The sequence below is a fragment of the Mustelus asterias genome, chromosome 23, assembly GCF_964213995.1.
Source record: "Mustelus asterias chromosome 23, sMusAst1.hap1.1, whole genome shotgun sequence".
Lineage (NCBI taxonomy): Eukaryota > Metazoa > Chordata > Chondrichthyes > Carcharhiniformes > Triakidae > Mustelus > Mustelus asterias.
In genome coordinates this window covers 39,498,967-39,514,186 of record NC_135823.1, presented here as the reverse complement: position 1 = coordinate 39,514,186, position 15,220 = coordinate 39,498,967, and positions in this window count along the sequence as shown.

The following is a 15,220-nucleotide window of genomic DNA, read 5'->3' as shown; positions in this document are numbered from 1 at the left end:
ACTGTGTGCAGTATCGGGGCAGTGTGTGCAGTATTGGGGCAGTGTGTGCAGTATTGGGGCACAGTGCGCAGTATTGGGGCAGTGTGTGCAGTATTGGGGCAGTGTGTGCAGTATTGGGGCAGTGTGTGCAGTATTGGGGCAGTGTGTGCAGTATTGGGGCAGTGTGTGCAGTATTGGGGCAGTGTGTGCAGTATTGGGGCAGTGTGTGCAGTATTGGGGCACAGTGCGCAGTATTGGGGCAGTGTGTGCAGTATCGGGGCACTGTGTGCAGTATCGGGGCACTGTGTGCAGTATTGGGGCACTGTGTGCAGTATTGGGGCAGTGTGTGCAGTATCGGGGCAGTGTGTGCAGTATCGGGGCAGTGTGTGCAGTATCGGGGCAGTGTGTGCAGTATCGGGGCAGTGTGTGCAGTATCGGGGCAGTGTGTGCAGTATCGGGGCAGTGTGTGCAGTATCGGGGCAGTGTGTGCAGTATCGGGGCAGTGTGTGCAGTATCGGGGCAGTGTGTGCAGTATCGGGGCAGTGTGTGCAGTATCGGGGCAGTGTGTGCAGTATCGGGGCAGTGTGTGCAGTATCGGGGCAGTGTGTGCAGTATCGGGGCAGTGTGTGCAGTATCGGGGCAGTGTGTGCAGTATCGGGGCAGTGTGTGCAGTATCGGGGCAGTGTGTGCAGTATCGGGGCAGTGTGTGCAGTATCGGGGCAGTGTGTGCAGTATCGGGGCAGTGTGTGCAGTATCGGGGCAGTGTGTGCAGTATCGGGGCAGTGTGTGCAGTATCGGGGCAGTGTGTGCAGTATTGGGGCACTGTGTGCAGTATCGGGGCACTGTGTGCAGTATTGGGCCACTGTGTGCAGTATCGGGGCACTGTGTGCAGTATCGGGGCACTGTGTGCAGTATCGGGGCAGTGTGTGCAGTATCGGGCCACTGTGTGCAGTATCGGGCCACTGTGTGCAGTATTGGGCCAGTGTGTGCAGTATCGGGGCAGTGTGTGCAGTATTGGGGCAGTGTGTGCAGTATTGGGGCAGTGTGTGCAGTATTGGGGCAGTGTGTGCAGTATTGGGGCAGTGTGTGCAGTATTGGGCCACTGTGTGCAGTATTGGGGCAGTGTGTGCAGTATAGGGGCAGTGTGTGCAGTATCGGGGCAGTGTGTGCAGTATCGGGGCAGTGTGTGCAGTATCGGGGCACTGTGTGCAGTATCGGGGCACTGTGTGCAGTATCGGGGCACTGTGTGCAGTATCGGGGCACTGTGTGCAGTATCGGAGCACTGTGTGCCGTTTTGGGCTGATGTGTGTAATTTTGGGCTGATGTGTGTAGTTTTGGGCTGGTGTGTGTAGTTTTGGGCTGGTGTGTGTAGTTTTGGGCTGGTGTATGCAGTTTTGGGCTAGCGTGTGCAGTATTGGGCTAATGTGCGCAGTATTGGGGCAGTCTGTGCAGTATTAGCTCCACACTATAGGAGGGACTTTGAGGCTTTAGAGATGGCATTCACACCACCTGAGATCAGATGACTGATGACTGACGAGGAATGTATTGGAAGCTTCAAGGTCCGTATGTCTCCCTGTATCAGATGGTGGAGTCACTGGATTCACCCTCTCTCATTCAGCACTCCAATAATTTAATTGGACATTCAGAATAGTGGAAATTTGAGCTACATCTCTAATTGAACCTTCAGGTGGTCAAATGCAAGCTGAGTCAGAGAACAATCTTTCTTTGTCAGATACAATGATGCAAAGGGTTCCTTTGATACGGACAGCATACATATGCTTTAAGTTACACTGTACAGAGACTAATTTCCAATTTCACATCCTGCAGGCTTCTACAAACTGATTAGTGGCCCATAAATTAGAAGCTGAGTCATCATGCTGAAAATCCTTGCCGTCAGGCTTTTAAATCTAATTTGTACATTATTATGAGGACAATTTTTAGCCCTTACATGCCAGAACGGTGAATCTGTTACTCACTGACTAATCCTTACCCTGAATACACTATGGTCCATAACTTTCGAGCGCCAGGAAGGTGTAACTGAAAGACACCGCAAAGATGATCCCCCCTCCCCCACCCCCCCCATCCACCTCCCCCCCCCACCCACCTCCCCCCTCACCCCACCCACCCACCTCCCCCCCCACCCCACTCACCCACCTCCCCCCCACCCCACCCACCCACCTCCCCCCCACAACCCACCCCCCCGCCCCCCCCCACCTCCCTCCCCCCCCCCCACCACCCACCTCCCCCCCACAACCCACCCTCCCGACCTCCCCCCCCACCCCACCCACCCACCTCCCCCCCCACCCCACCCACCCACCTCCCCCCCCACCCCACCACTCACCTCCCCCCCCACCTCCCTTCCCCCCCAACCACCCTCCCCCCCAACCACCCACCTCCCCCCCACCTCCCTCCCCCCCCCACCCACCTCTCCCCCCACCACCCACTTCCCACCCCAGCACCCACCTCCCTCCCCCCCCCACCCACCTCTCCCCCCACCACCCACTTCCCACCCCAGCACCCACCCCCCCCACCTCCCACCCCACCACCCACCCCCCCCCCCCCGCCCACCCCCCCTACCTCCCCCCCAGGTGCTCCAGTTTCTTCCCACAGTCCAAAGATGTGCCGGTTAGGTTGATTGGTCATACTAAATTGCCCCTTAGTGTCAGTGAGACTAGCTAGGGTAAATACGTGGGGTTAGTGGATAGGGTCTGGGTGGGATTGTTGGTGCTGGCTCAACAGTAGACACTAGTAGGTGTGGTATATAGGCCTCCAAATAATAATGTTGAGGTAGGGAGGGCTATAAACAAGCAGATAAGGGATGCGTGTAAAAACGGAACGGCAATAATCATGGGGGACTTCAACATGCACATTGACTGGCAGACTCAAGTCGGTAAGGGTGGAATGGAGGAAGAGTTCTTAGAATGCTGTCGTGATAGTTTCCTTGAACAGCATGTTACGGAACCGACGAGGGAACGAGCTATTTTGGATCTGGTATTGTGTAACGAGGTAGGTAGAATTAAGGATCTTATTGTGAAGGACCCTCTTGGGTCTAGTGACCACAATATGGTCGAATTTCTGATTCAGATGGAAGAGGAGAAAGTTTGGTCTCAAACCAGTGTCCTCTGTTTGAACAGAGGGAAATATGATAGGATGAGGGATGAATTGGCTAAGGTAGACTGGGAGAGCAGGCTGGAAGGTAGGATAGCTGAGGAACAGTGGAGGATTTTTAAGGAGATCCTTTTCAGTTCTCAGCAAAAATATATTCCAGCAAAAAACAAGGATTGTAAGAAAAGGGAGAACCAGCCGTGGATAACGAAGGAAATAAAGGAGAGTATTAAAATAAAAACAGCTGCGTACAGAGTGGCCAAAAATAGTGGAGAAACAAGTGATTGGGAAAAATTTAAGAAACAACAAAGAGAGACTAAGAAAGCGATAAAGAAAGGAAGGATAGACTATGAAGCTAGGCTAGCAATTAATATAAAAAATGATAGTAAAAGTTTTTATAAATATATAAAAAGGAATAGAGTGGCTAGAGTGAATGTTGGACCCTTGGAGGACGAGAGGGGGGAGTTAATAGTGGGAAATGAGGATATGGCTGAGTCTTTAAATAAGTTTTTTGTGTCGGTCTTCACGGTGGAGGACACAAATAGTTTGCCAAATATTAACGATAGAGGGTTGGCAGCAGGAGAAATACTTAATACGATTAATGTTACCAGAGAGGCAGTGCTGGGTAGACTAATGGGACTGAAGGTGGACAAGTCCCCGGGTCCGGATGGAATGCATCCCAGGGTATTGAAAGAAATGTCAGAGGTAATAGTGGATGCGTTAGTGATTATTTATCAAAACTCGTTGCATTCTGGGGTAGTGCCGGTTGATTGGAAAACGGCTAATGTTACGCCGCTGTTTAAAAAAGGAAGGAGACAAAAGGCGGGTAACTATAGGCCGGTCAGCTTAACGTCTGTAGTAGGGAAAATGCTGGAATCCATTATTAAAGAGGAGATAGCAGGGCATCTGGATAGAAATAGTTCGATCAATCAGACGCAGCATGGATTCATGAGGGGAAAGTCGTGCTTGACGAACATGTTGGATTTTTATGAAGATGTGACTAGGGCGGTTGATGGAGGAGAACCGGTGGATGCGGTGTTTTTGGATTTCCAAAAGGCGTTTGATAAGGTGCCCCATAAAAGGCTGCTGAAGAAGATTAGGGCACACGGAGTTGGGGGTAGTGTGTTAAAGTGGATTGGGGACTGGCTATCCGACAGGAAGCAAAGAGTCGGAATAAATGGGTGTTTTTCCGGTTGGAGGAAGGTAACTAGTGGCGTGCCGCAGGGATCGGTACTCGGGCCGCAACTGTTTACCATTTATATAGATGATCTGGAGGAGGGGACGGAGTGTAGGGTAACGAAGTTTGCAGACGACACAAAGATAAGTGGAAAAGTGAATCGTGTGGAGGACGGAGAAGATCTGCAGAGAGATTTGGACAGGCTGAGTGAGTGGGCGAGGATATGGCAAATGGAGTATAATGTTGATAAATGCGAGGTTATACACTTTGGAGGAAATAATAACAAATGGGATTACTATCTCAATGGAAACAAATTAAAACATGCTACCGTGCAAAGGGACCTGGGGGTCCTTGTGCATGAGACGCAAAAGCCCAGTCTGCAGGTACAACAGGTGATCAAGAAGGCAAATGGGATGTTGGCCTATATTGCGAAGGGGATAGAATATAAAAGCGGGGATGTCTTGATGCACCTGTACAGGGCATTGGTGAGGCCGCAGCTGGAATACTGTGTGCAGTATTGGTCCCCTTATATGAGGAAGGATATATTGGCATTGGAGGGAGTGCAGAGAAGGTTCACCAGGTTGATACCGGAGATGAGGGGTTTGGATTATGAGGAGAGGCTGAGGAGATTGGGTTTGTACTCGTTGGAGTTTAGAAGGATGAGGGGGGATCTTATGGAGACTTATAAGATAATGCGGGGGCTGGATAGGGTGGAGGCGGAGAGATTCTTTCCACTTAGTAAGGAAGTTAAAACTAGAGGACACAGCCTCAAAATAAAGGGGGGTCGGTTTAAGACAGAGTTGAGGAGGAACTTCTTCTCCCAGAGGGTGGTGAATCTCTGGAATTCTCTGCCCACTGAGGTGGTGGAGGCTACCTCGCTGAATATGTTTAAAGCGCGGATGGATGGATTCCTGATCGGTAAGGGAATTAAGGGTTATGGGGATCAGGCGGGTAAGTGGTACTGATCCACGTCAGATCAGCCATGATCTTATTGAATGGCGGGGCAGGCTCGAGGGGCTAGATGGCCTACTCCTGCTCCTATTTCTTATGTTCTTAAAGGGCCGAATGGCCTTCTTTCTGCACTGTAGGGAATCTATCTCTGATTTGTGAGGACAGCAAAATCAAGCATGAGCTCAGGTGATTTAGGTTTGAGTCATAGATTTATAGTCATTTATGACACAGAAGGAGGCCAATTGGCCTATCAAGGACATGCACTCCATGGCAAGAGAGGTCCACACTGTGGTGCAGGCCTCGGACTGCATGGTGCAGGCACTGGTGGGAATCCATGAGTGTCAGCACCAGAGGACAGCGGGGCTTCTGGATCTCACTCCAGATGCCCCTCCATCCATGGAAGAGCACAGGGGCCCCCAGGAACATGAAGGAAAGAGGTTCGGCAGGTGTACAGCCCGGGCCCCTCCAGCCAGGAAACCCTGGGCATCTCCGGCCCATCAGACATCCCCCCTCCTTGTGAGCGACGCACCTCCAGCCCCTGACACTGAGGAGGAAAGCAGTCAAACATACGTGCTGCCCGAAGCAGACTTGGACCCTCCCATCCTCCCATGGGATGCCCGGCAAGGTCCCATCCTCCCATGGGATGCCCGGCAAGGTCCCATCCTCCCATGGGATGCCTGCCAAGGTCATCTCAGGCAAAAGGGCATGGAAATCAGCAGGCCACATTAACCTCAGCTGTGAATCCTGGGGAAACACCTAGACATAGTGGGAAGGTCAGGAAGATTAAGAAACCATGAGCATGAGTGAATATAGACACTGGTGTAGCTAGGTCACCATTTTGTTTTAAATGTTTGGCAATAAATTTCACTTTGTTCACCCACAGAGCCTCCACCTTGTCTGTTCATGCCACTAAGCTTGAGGGAAACCACCACACTGACCCGGCGCCTCATCCCTGTGGAGTGTGAGAATGGCAGTGCCATGTCCCTTCCACCCTCTTGCCAGCCCGCACGAAGGAAGAATTCTCCCTCATCTGCAGTATGGACAGGAATCCAGGATAAGGGACACGGGAAGTGCTGCCTGCATACCAGCCTTCACAACCCCTTTAAAGCAAGGGCATCCAGGCATAATGGAAGGTAAGGCCTGTAAGTGACCTCTTCCGACCCCTCTCCCCGAAATGGCGATTCTGGGATCCCCACCCCGAGTTGAACATATCTGTGTCCCTCGAGTTCTCCCCGGTGCCCCCCAAAGCAGTGCACATCATGGGGTTTGCTGGCTGCTTGAGTGTGTGACAAGGTGTGTGTGTGAGTGTGTGTCTGTGTGAGAGAGAATGAGTATGTGTGTGAGAGAGAGTGTGTGTGTGTGAGAGAGAGAGAGAATGAGAGAGTATGTGTATGTGAGAGAGAGTGTGTGTGTGAGAGAGGGAGTGTGTGGGAGTGTGTGTGAGGGAGATTGAATATGTGTGTGTCTGAGAGTGTGTGTGAGAGAGAATGTGTGTGTGTGTGTGAGAGTGTGTGCATGAGAAAGAGTGTGGGCCCAATGTTATCATCAAGTTGCTTCCGTTTTCGGGCCTGTCAACTTGGTAAAGTCGGGGGTGAGGCAAATAGCACGATCTGCGCCCACCTTCGCGCAGGTTCCCCCTTTACCAAGGCCTGAAAATGGCCACGATCGGGACTGCGTCCGAAACGGGCGCAACGGCCATTTAAATGCATTTGCGTGCATTTAAATTGACTTAATGAGCTGCATGCCCAACCAAACTGGCACTTCCTCCTTTACCACCGTGTTCGCCCATCCAGAGTTGGCATGAAACAGACATGCTCCACAAAATTCCGATTTGGGCGCTCCAGTTAGTGAGGAGGTAAGTGTCGGGCATCCAACGACTCTCTGCTTGAGATCGGTGAGGGGGGAGTGTGGGTCCGATGGCTCTCTGCTTGAGATCGGTGTGGAGGGGGGAAGGAGGGTCCACTCTGCCTGAGATCAGTGAGGGGGAAGAGAGGGTCCCCTGCCACTCTGCCTGAGAGTGTGTGTGAGAGAGGGAGTGTGTGAGAGTGTGTGTGTGAGAGAATGAGTATGTGTGTAAGAGAGAATGTGTGTGTGTATGAGAGAGTGTGTGTGAGAGTGCCACTCTGCCTGAGATCAGTGAGGGGGAAGAGAGGGTCCGCTGCCACTCTGCCTGAGATCAGTGAGGGGGAAGGGGGGGGAGGAGCCTGCAATCAGTCTGGGTGGTGGAGGTGTGGGGGGATAAGGGGGTCAGTAATGTTGTGGGTGGTGGGGCAATGTCTGTGGGGGCCAGGGGGAGGCATTATCCGGCCCGGGAGGGATGTGGCAGGGGAGTCGCATTCTATCATTTTTTTTCTGCACATGCGTAGTTGGAGGCGCCAATCGGAGCTGCAAGATTTTGGGCGTGTTAAGCCCCGCCCACAGGCTTCTGCAGTACAATTCAGAATTCCTGATATTTTTTCAGGCAGTGTGTGAGAGAGCGAGAGTGAGTGTGTGAGAGAGTGAGAGAGAGAGAGAGGGAATGTGTGAGTGTGAGAGAGCGAGAGTGAGTGTGTGAGAGAGAGAGAGAGTGTGTGTGTGAGAGAGAGAGAGAGGGAATGTGTGTGTGTGAGAGAAAGAGAGAGTGTGTGTGTGAGAGAGAGTGTGTATGTGAGACAGAGAGAGTGTGTGTGAGAGAGAGAGAGTGAGGGAATGTGTGTGTGTGAGAGAAAGAGAGAGTGTGTGTGTGTGTGTGTGAGAGAGAGAGTGTGTGTGAGACAGAGAGAGTGTGTGTGAGAGAGAGAGAGTGAGGGAATGTGTGTGTGTGTGTGTGAGAGCGAGTGTGTGAGAGAGCGAGAGTGTGAGTGTGAGGGCAAGATGGTGTGCGAGAGAGTGAGAGTGTGTGTGCGTGAGAGCGAGAATGTGAGAGAGAGAGAGTGTGTGTGTGTGAGAGCGAGAGTGTGTGTGAGAGAGCAAGATTGTGTGTAAGAGAGAGAGAGCGAGAGTGCGCGTGAGAGAGCGAGAGTGCGCGTGAGAGAGCGAGAGTGCGCGTGAGAGAGCGAGAGTGCGCGTGAGAGAGCGAGAGTGCGCGTGAGAGAGCGAGAGTGCGCGTGAGAGAGCGAGAGTGCGCGTGAGAGAGCGAGAGTGCGCGTGAGAGAGGGAATGCATGTGTGAGAGAGGGAATGCATGTGTGAGAGAGCGAGAGAGTGTGTGTGTGAGAGAGCGAGAGTGTATGAGCGAGCGTGTGTGTGTGAGAGAGGGAGAGAGGGAATGTGTGTGTGTGAGAGAGCGAGAGTGTGTGATAGAGCGAGAGTGTGTGAGGGAGTGAGAGTGTATGAGAGAGCGAGAGAGAGAGGGAATGTGTTTGTGTGAGAGAGTGAGAGTGTGTGAGAGCGAGAGAGAGGGAATGTGTGTGTGTGAGAGAGCGAGAGAGTGTGTGTGTGAGAGAGCGAGAGTGCGTGCGTGAGAGAGTGAGAGAATGTGTGTGAGAGAGTGAGGGTGTGTGTGAGAGCGAGAGTGTGTGTGTGAAAGAGAGTGAGAGATTTCTAGTTGAGGATGATGCAGAATAATTTATTACTGGACAATAGGATGAATTTAAAGACCATCTCCAAACCATCACCACCATTGCTCCGCTGAGACCCCCACCATCAAAACATTGTGATGGAGGGAGGGATAAATCGCCATTGACCAAAAGGTTAACTACTCAATTCAACGTGGTGACTACAGCAGAATGGTCAAGGCTGGAATCTTGATAAATGGTTCACCTCCTGACCTGTAGAAGTTTCTTCACCACCTACATAGACAGTCAAGAGTGTGATGGAATAGTTCCCATCAACTTTTCTGCTAAGGTGTGCGAGTGCATAGCCATGCAGCAATCTGGAAGGTGCTGTGCAAGCCTTGGTCTATGATAAATAATCTGTATGCACAGCCACACAGTGGCAGAGCAAAACAAAATAAAGGGACCACACAGTGAAAAAACTGGCACGCACTGCAGCTACATTTTAAAGGCAACATTAACCTCAACTCACCTGGATGATTGCAGCAGCGAGTACGTTCAAGATGCTTGCATCATCCAGAAGAGAGGATCTTGCTGGATTAGTTATTGAGTCATTGGGTTTAGTCTCCACTCCCTTCTCCCAGTCTTTCTGATCAACAGGATCCACTCCAGCAACTCACCAAGGTCACTTCAACATGACTTCCCTTCCTGTGACCTCTCCATCAACAAGGGGAAAGGTAGTAGATCACCTCTTGGTTCTCTTCAAGTCAGATAACATCCTGACATGGAGATCTATTACTTTCCTTCATTGTTTCTGGATCAAGCAGTCTGTACCTGTAAAGACTTGATTACCTGTAAAGACTTGCATTCCAACCATTAACTTGTAAATTGAGTTTGTGTCTATAATGTGCCCTGTTTGTGAACACAACTCCTCACTCACCTGAAGAAAGAGCAATGCTCCGAAAGCTTGTGCTACCAAATAAACTTGTTGGACTTTAACCTGGTGTTGTGAGACTTCTTACTGTGCCCACCCCAGTCCAACGCCGGCATCTCCACATCATGTATTTTGTAAACCATGTCTGGGCAGCACCTAAGAAAAGAATAGGGTGTTCTTTGCAATTGATACAATTAGTAATCAGAGGGCTGTGAGCCAGGGAGCAGTGTGGTAATCACTGGCTAGATTTGACCAATAGGGTTATGGTTGTTGTTTAGGAAAAGGGGTCTCAGCAGAGTTCAGGATTACGGGGGGGGAAATAGATTCTACTTTTGGGTTTTCAATCTTTGAGGGACTGAGTGCTAATTGTTAATTTGCTGAGATATAAGATTTTTCTTTGTCGTGTTTTATTATCTTCTTTCTACTTTAATAAATACTTCTATTTGAATGTTTGACTGAAGAGATCTGAGTTCTCACTGTTTCTGCAAACATTTCTCACTAATATCCATTAGAAAATGCACCATACGAAACCAGTGTTTCAGGTTGGAACATCCCCGCACGTAACATCAACAGCATCTCCCAGCCTCTGTGCACAAGTGCATCCGTGAGGTGATGGAAGCCCTATACGGCAGGCCAGCCAACTACATCCATTTTGACGTGGGCCAGGCCTAACAGGAAGTCCGGGCTGCAGGCTTTGCCACCATTGCCAAGATGCCCCATGTGCATGGGCTATAGATGGCACGCACATTGCCCTGTGGGCCCCATACAATCAATGAATTTCCTTCATTAATAGGAAGGGGGATCATTCCCTTAATGTTCGGATTGTGTGTGACCACTGGATGAACATCATGCAGGTGTGTGCACGGCACCCGGGAAGCATACATGATAGCTACATCCTGCGCAACTCGGACATCCCCGTGCTCTGAGGGATCGCCCAGGCTGCCAGGATGGCTAGTGGAGGACAAAGGCTATCCACTGCCATCATGGCTGATGATGCCAATGCAGAGGCCCGAGACCAAGGCGGAGACCTGCTCCGATGAGGCCCATGCTGCCACCCGGTCCATTGTCGAGCGGTGCATCGGACTCCTGAAGATGCAGTTCTGCTGCCTGGGCCGCCGTAGTGGTGCCTGCCAGTACAGCTGCCTGGTCTGCTGTGCACTCCAGAATCTGGTGCAGCAGCGGGGAGACATCCTGGAGGAGGAGGTGGATGTCACTGAGGAAGAGGCCCAGAAGGATTTGGAAGATGAGGATGAGGAGGAGCCAGAGGATGGAGGATAGGCAAAGGCAAGGGTCCAGCTCGGCAGGACACTCCGTGGGATGGAGGGGCAGCTGGAGTGAGATCCAGAGGCCTCTGCATCACCTGGCTTTGCCAGTCCTGGAGGCCCAACTGTGTCATGTTGTGTGAGCCTCAGCGATGGCCCTCTGAGTCTGGACCAAGCTCTGGATCCCCTCAGCGATAGTTTCGAGACAGGGCCAATCTCTCAAGGCCCATAGCAATTGACCTCTGAGACTAAGTCATGCTCTTGAAGCCCATTGTCATGGCCCACCGTGTCTCCAGCATGCTTCCAAGGTCCGCAGTGACTTGGCCATGTCTTGGACCTTGTCACACATGGCAACCTGCCCCAGGCTTTCCAGGGTCGTCACCCTTGCAGTGTTGGCCTGGGTGCAATGCAATGCCGACACCACCTCCTGCGCCTGAAGGCTGTTGGACATCTCCATGTAGCTTTGCAGCTGCTGGAACTTTGCTAAAACCCCCTCCTGCAATCGCTGGCTCTGCCTCTGCATCTCCAGCAGCTTCAGGAGAACTGATCCCAGCGGCCCGGCACCTGGCTGGGGACAAGCTGTTCCCTTGACTCCAGGAGACCTCCACGCGCTTGAGCCCTAGGTCATTCCCACCCTCCACCTGATGTGCAGCAACGGTTGTGTAGTGCTCACCTGAGAGTGTCCAGAAGCCTCACCGCTAACATGCCCCACCGAGGTGACCGTATCTGCACTGATGGATGGCATGTGTGTGATGCCTGTGTCGACTATTGGGTGCTTTCCTCCGGGGTCTCAGCGAGGCAGCAGAAGGAAGGCTGGCTCCGAAGGGTCCGGCCTCATCAGGGTCATCTCCTGCAAAACAAGTCACATGGATAAGTTCAAGTGAGGGATGGGTATCTGGGCAGATTGCAACTTATTTGAGATCGATCATATGTGGCATCTTATTTCTGTGCCGAACCCTGACCTGGCTGTTGGTCTCAGCTCTGTCCTCAGCCTCCCCGGACAGCTCCATGGCACACTCCTTGAATGCAGTGAGGATACGCAGCTCAAGGACTCTACCTCCAGTTTTCACCCGCTTCCAGCAATTATGGTCCACCTTCTCCTGTGGGGACAGAAGGGGGGATTGAAAGCCTGATGGCTGGAAGGGTGTCGGGGGTAGGAGCAATTGGGTGGCGTCTGTTGTTACCGTGCCTCGACAGACAGGGTTTGTGACGGAGGCTGCCAGACGGATTGGAGGAAGCTGGTAGAGGGTCAGGTGCTGGGAGGCCGCGAGGTGTCAGCAAGTGGATCGATGTGGACATTCCAGGTACGACAGGTGGGACTGGTGCCAGGATGGGATAGACACTCACCCTTGCTACCTGAACAAGGTCATTCATTTTCTTGCGACACTGGCCCCTAGTCCTCTGTGCCAGTGTGTGGGCACTGGCAGCTGCTGCTATCGCTTTCCAGCCCGCAATGCCAGCCCAACCCCTGGGCCACCGACCATCCCTTGCGAATAAGATGGCCCTCCTTTCCTCCACGGCGTCCAGTAGCTGTCCCAGCTCCCCCTCCGTGGAATAGCTCTGTGCCATCTTCCCGGCATGACTGACATTACTAGTGTTTGAATGTAGCTGCCCCTGTTTAACGGCACACAGCTGCAGCCACTTTGGATGAGCCATGCATCTGGAACCTCCATGATGGTGTGATTCACATGGAGGCTCTTTCATTGCACGAAGTGTCAAAAGATTGCGATGCAGAGTGCGCCGAAAAGACTGGCATGGAAAACTCCTATTTTCTCGCCATTGTGCGTATTTCGTCCATCAAGTATCATCTTTCCACCCAGGCAAGGTCAAGTTCCCAACACCTTTGGTTTATCACACTTCAACTTGGTAACATTCTGGGGATAGTGTCTGGCCAAATTGTGGCTTTGGTGCTAAGTTATTTTTGTCTTGCTCCAACTTTCTGTGTTTAAAATGTACTTTATCTGCCTTTTCACACAGCAAGCTCATCGGCTACATAACTTCTGATGATGTGCTTTTTGTTTTTATCTTATGACCATTTAGCATATTTTACACCTTCCTGGCCAATAAAACGACACACAAAAAAATTCTAAGTGCTGAATGAATGAGAAAATGGGGGAGTTTCAGACCTGCTTTTGTATATGCAATCTTATGGCACTTAAGAGTCATAGCTCCACCCCACAGGCTCAGCTCCTACTCAGGCCCCACCCCCTTGGCACTGCCACAACACAGTTATGGTGCACGTTGGGCAGTGCCTGGGTGCCCAGAGGGCAGTGCTAGGTTGCCCAAAGGGCACTGCCAGGGTGCCAGGCTGGCACACCAAGGTGCCAGGCAGGCAATGCCAGGCTGCCACTGCCACATGGACACAGCTCAGCCTTGCCCCAGACCAGCTGGGAGCCTCAATGGCCTCCGATCTCCCTGGCAAGACTATTGCGTCCAGTGGAGACCAGCTATGAATCTTGCTGGAGAGAACCTCAACTGGTGACGTGGTTAAGGTAATTGAGTCTGGATGATAGTGTCTGGGAATCGTTAATGGCATGCTAAGCTTTGCACTCTTTCTAGGTGTGAAGCCAATTTCACCGGCAAGATGGAGCCGGTACAATCTGGGGAGGCGAAAACTGGGTGCGTTTCTGATCTTTCGCCTACCACTTGATCTTACCACCTTGCCTTGCTGAAACTCGGGTGGGACAAGGCTGTAAGATCGCGTCCTGAGTCAGTAAAGGTCTAAATCACAATTTCTCATCTTGTCACCTGTCAACCATCCTTACCAAGAGAACAATCACAATAGGAATAAACAGGATAACACTGTTACTACACAATGCAGCTGCGTGCTTGTGGTTGCTTCTGAGATAAACCAGCAGCTTGATTTTCAAAGCAGACTTCCTTCATAGACACACAGCTTGCTGGAACTTAAACATCTATCCCTGCTGATGGCTGAGATCTAAACAAAAACAGCTCTCTGCACAGGTTTTAATATCTCCTTAAATACATTTTTCCCCTTTGAGCTTCCCCTTATCTGACTTAACTTCTTTAGAACTGCACTTGCCCAAACTTAACAACCTTGATCTCTTGGTTTTAGCTTTCAGAGGTTAAAAGCTAAGTAAGCTTACTTCATGCACCCTACCCATGACACATCTTCTTCACACCTTATATCGCTTATTTTGAACACTTAAACTTATTTAAATCTATTCATGTTCTGTCTCCATTGTTACTAACGGGGAGGCGATGGCCTAGTATCACTCGACGATTAGTCCAGAAACCCAGATAATGTTCTGGAGACCGGGTTTGAATCCCGCCACGGCAGAATTTGAATTCAATAAAAACAAATCTGGAATTAAGAGTCTACTGATGACTATGAAACCATTGTCGATTGTCAGAAAAACTCATCTGGTTCACTAATGTCCTTTAGGGGAGGAAATCTGCCGTCCTTACCTGGTCTGGCCTACATGTGACTGTAGAGCCACAGCAATGTGGTTGACTCTTAACTGCCCTCTGAAATGGCCACCCAGTTGTAACAATCGCTACAAAGTCTCACAAAGAAATGAAACCAAACGGACCACCTGGCATCGACCTAGGCACCGGAAAAGACAATGGCAAAACAAACAGCCCTGTCGACTCTGTGAAATCCTCCTCACTAACATCTGGGGGCTAGTGCCAAAATTGGGACAGCTGTCTCACAGACTAGTCAAGCAACAGGCTGACGTAGTCATTCTCACGGAATCATACCTTACAGATACCCCAGACACACCATTACCATCCCTGGATATGTCCTGTCCCTCCAGCAGGACAGACCCAGCAGAGGTGGCAGCACAGTGGTATACAGTCGGGAGGGAGTTGCCGTGGGAGTCCTTAACATTGACTCCGGACCCCATGAAGTCTCATGGCTTCAGGTTAAACATGGGCAAGGAAACCTCTTACTAGTTACCACGTACCGTCCTCCTTCGGCTGATGAATCATTGCTCCTCCATGTTGAACAACACTTGGAGGGATCACTGAAAGTGGCAAGGGCGCAAAACGTACTGTGAATGGGGGATTTCAATGTCCAGCACCAAGAGTGGCTCGGCAGCAGCACTACTGATCAAGCTGGTCGGGTCCTAAAGGATATAACTGCTAGACTGGGTCTGCAGCAGGTGGTGAAGGCACCAACAAGAGGAAATAACATCCTTGACCTCATCCTTATCAATCTGCCAGCTGCAGATGCATCTGTCCATGACAGTATAGGTAAGAGTGACCATCGCACAGCCCTTGTGGAGACGAAGTCCCGCCTTCACATTGAGAATAACCTCCATCGTGTTGTGTGACACTATCACCTGCTAAATGACTTCGAACCAATCTAGCAACTC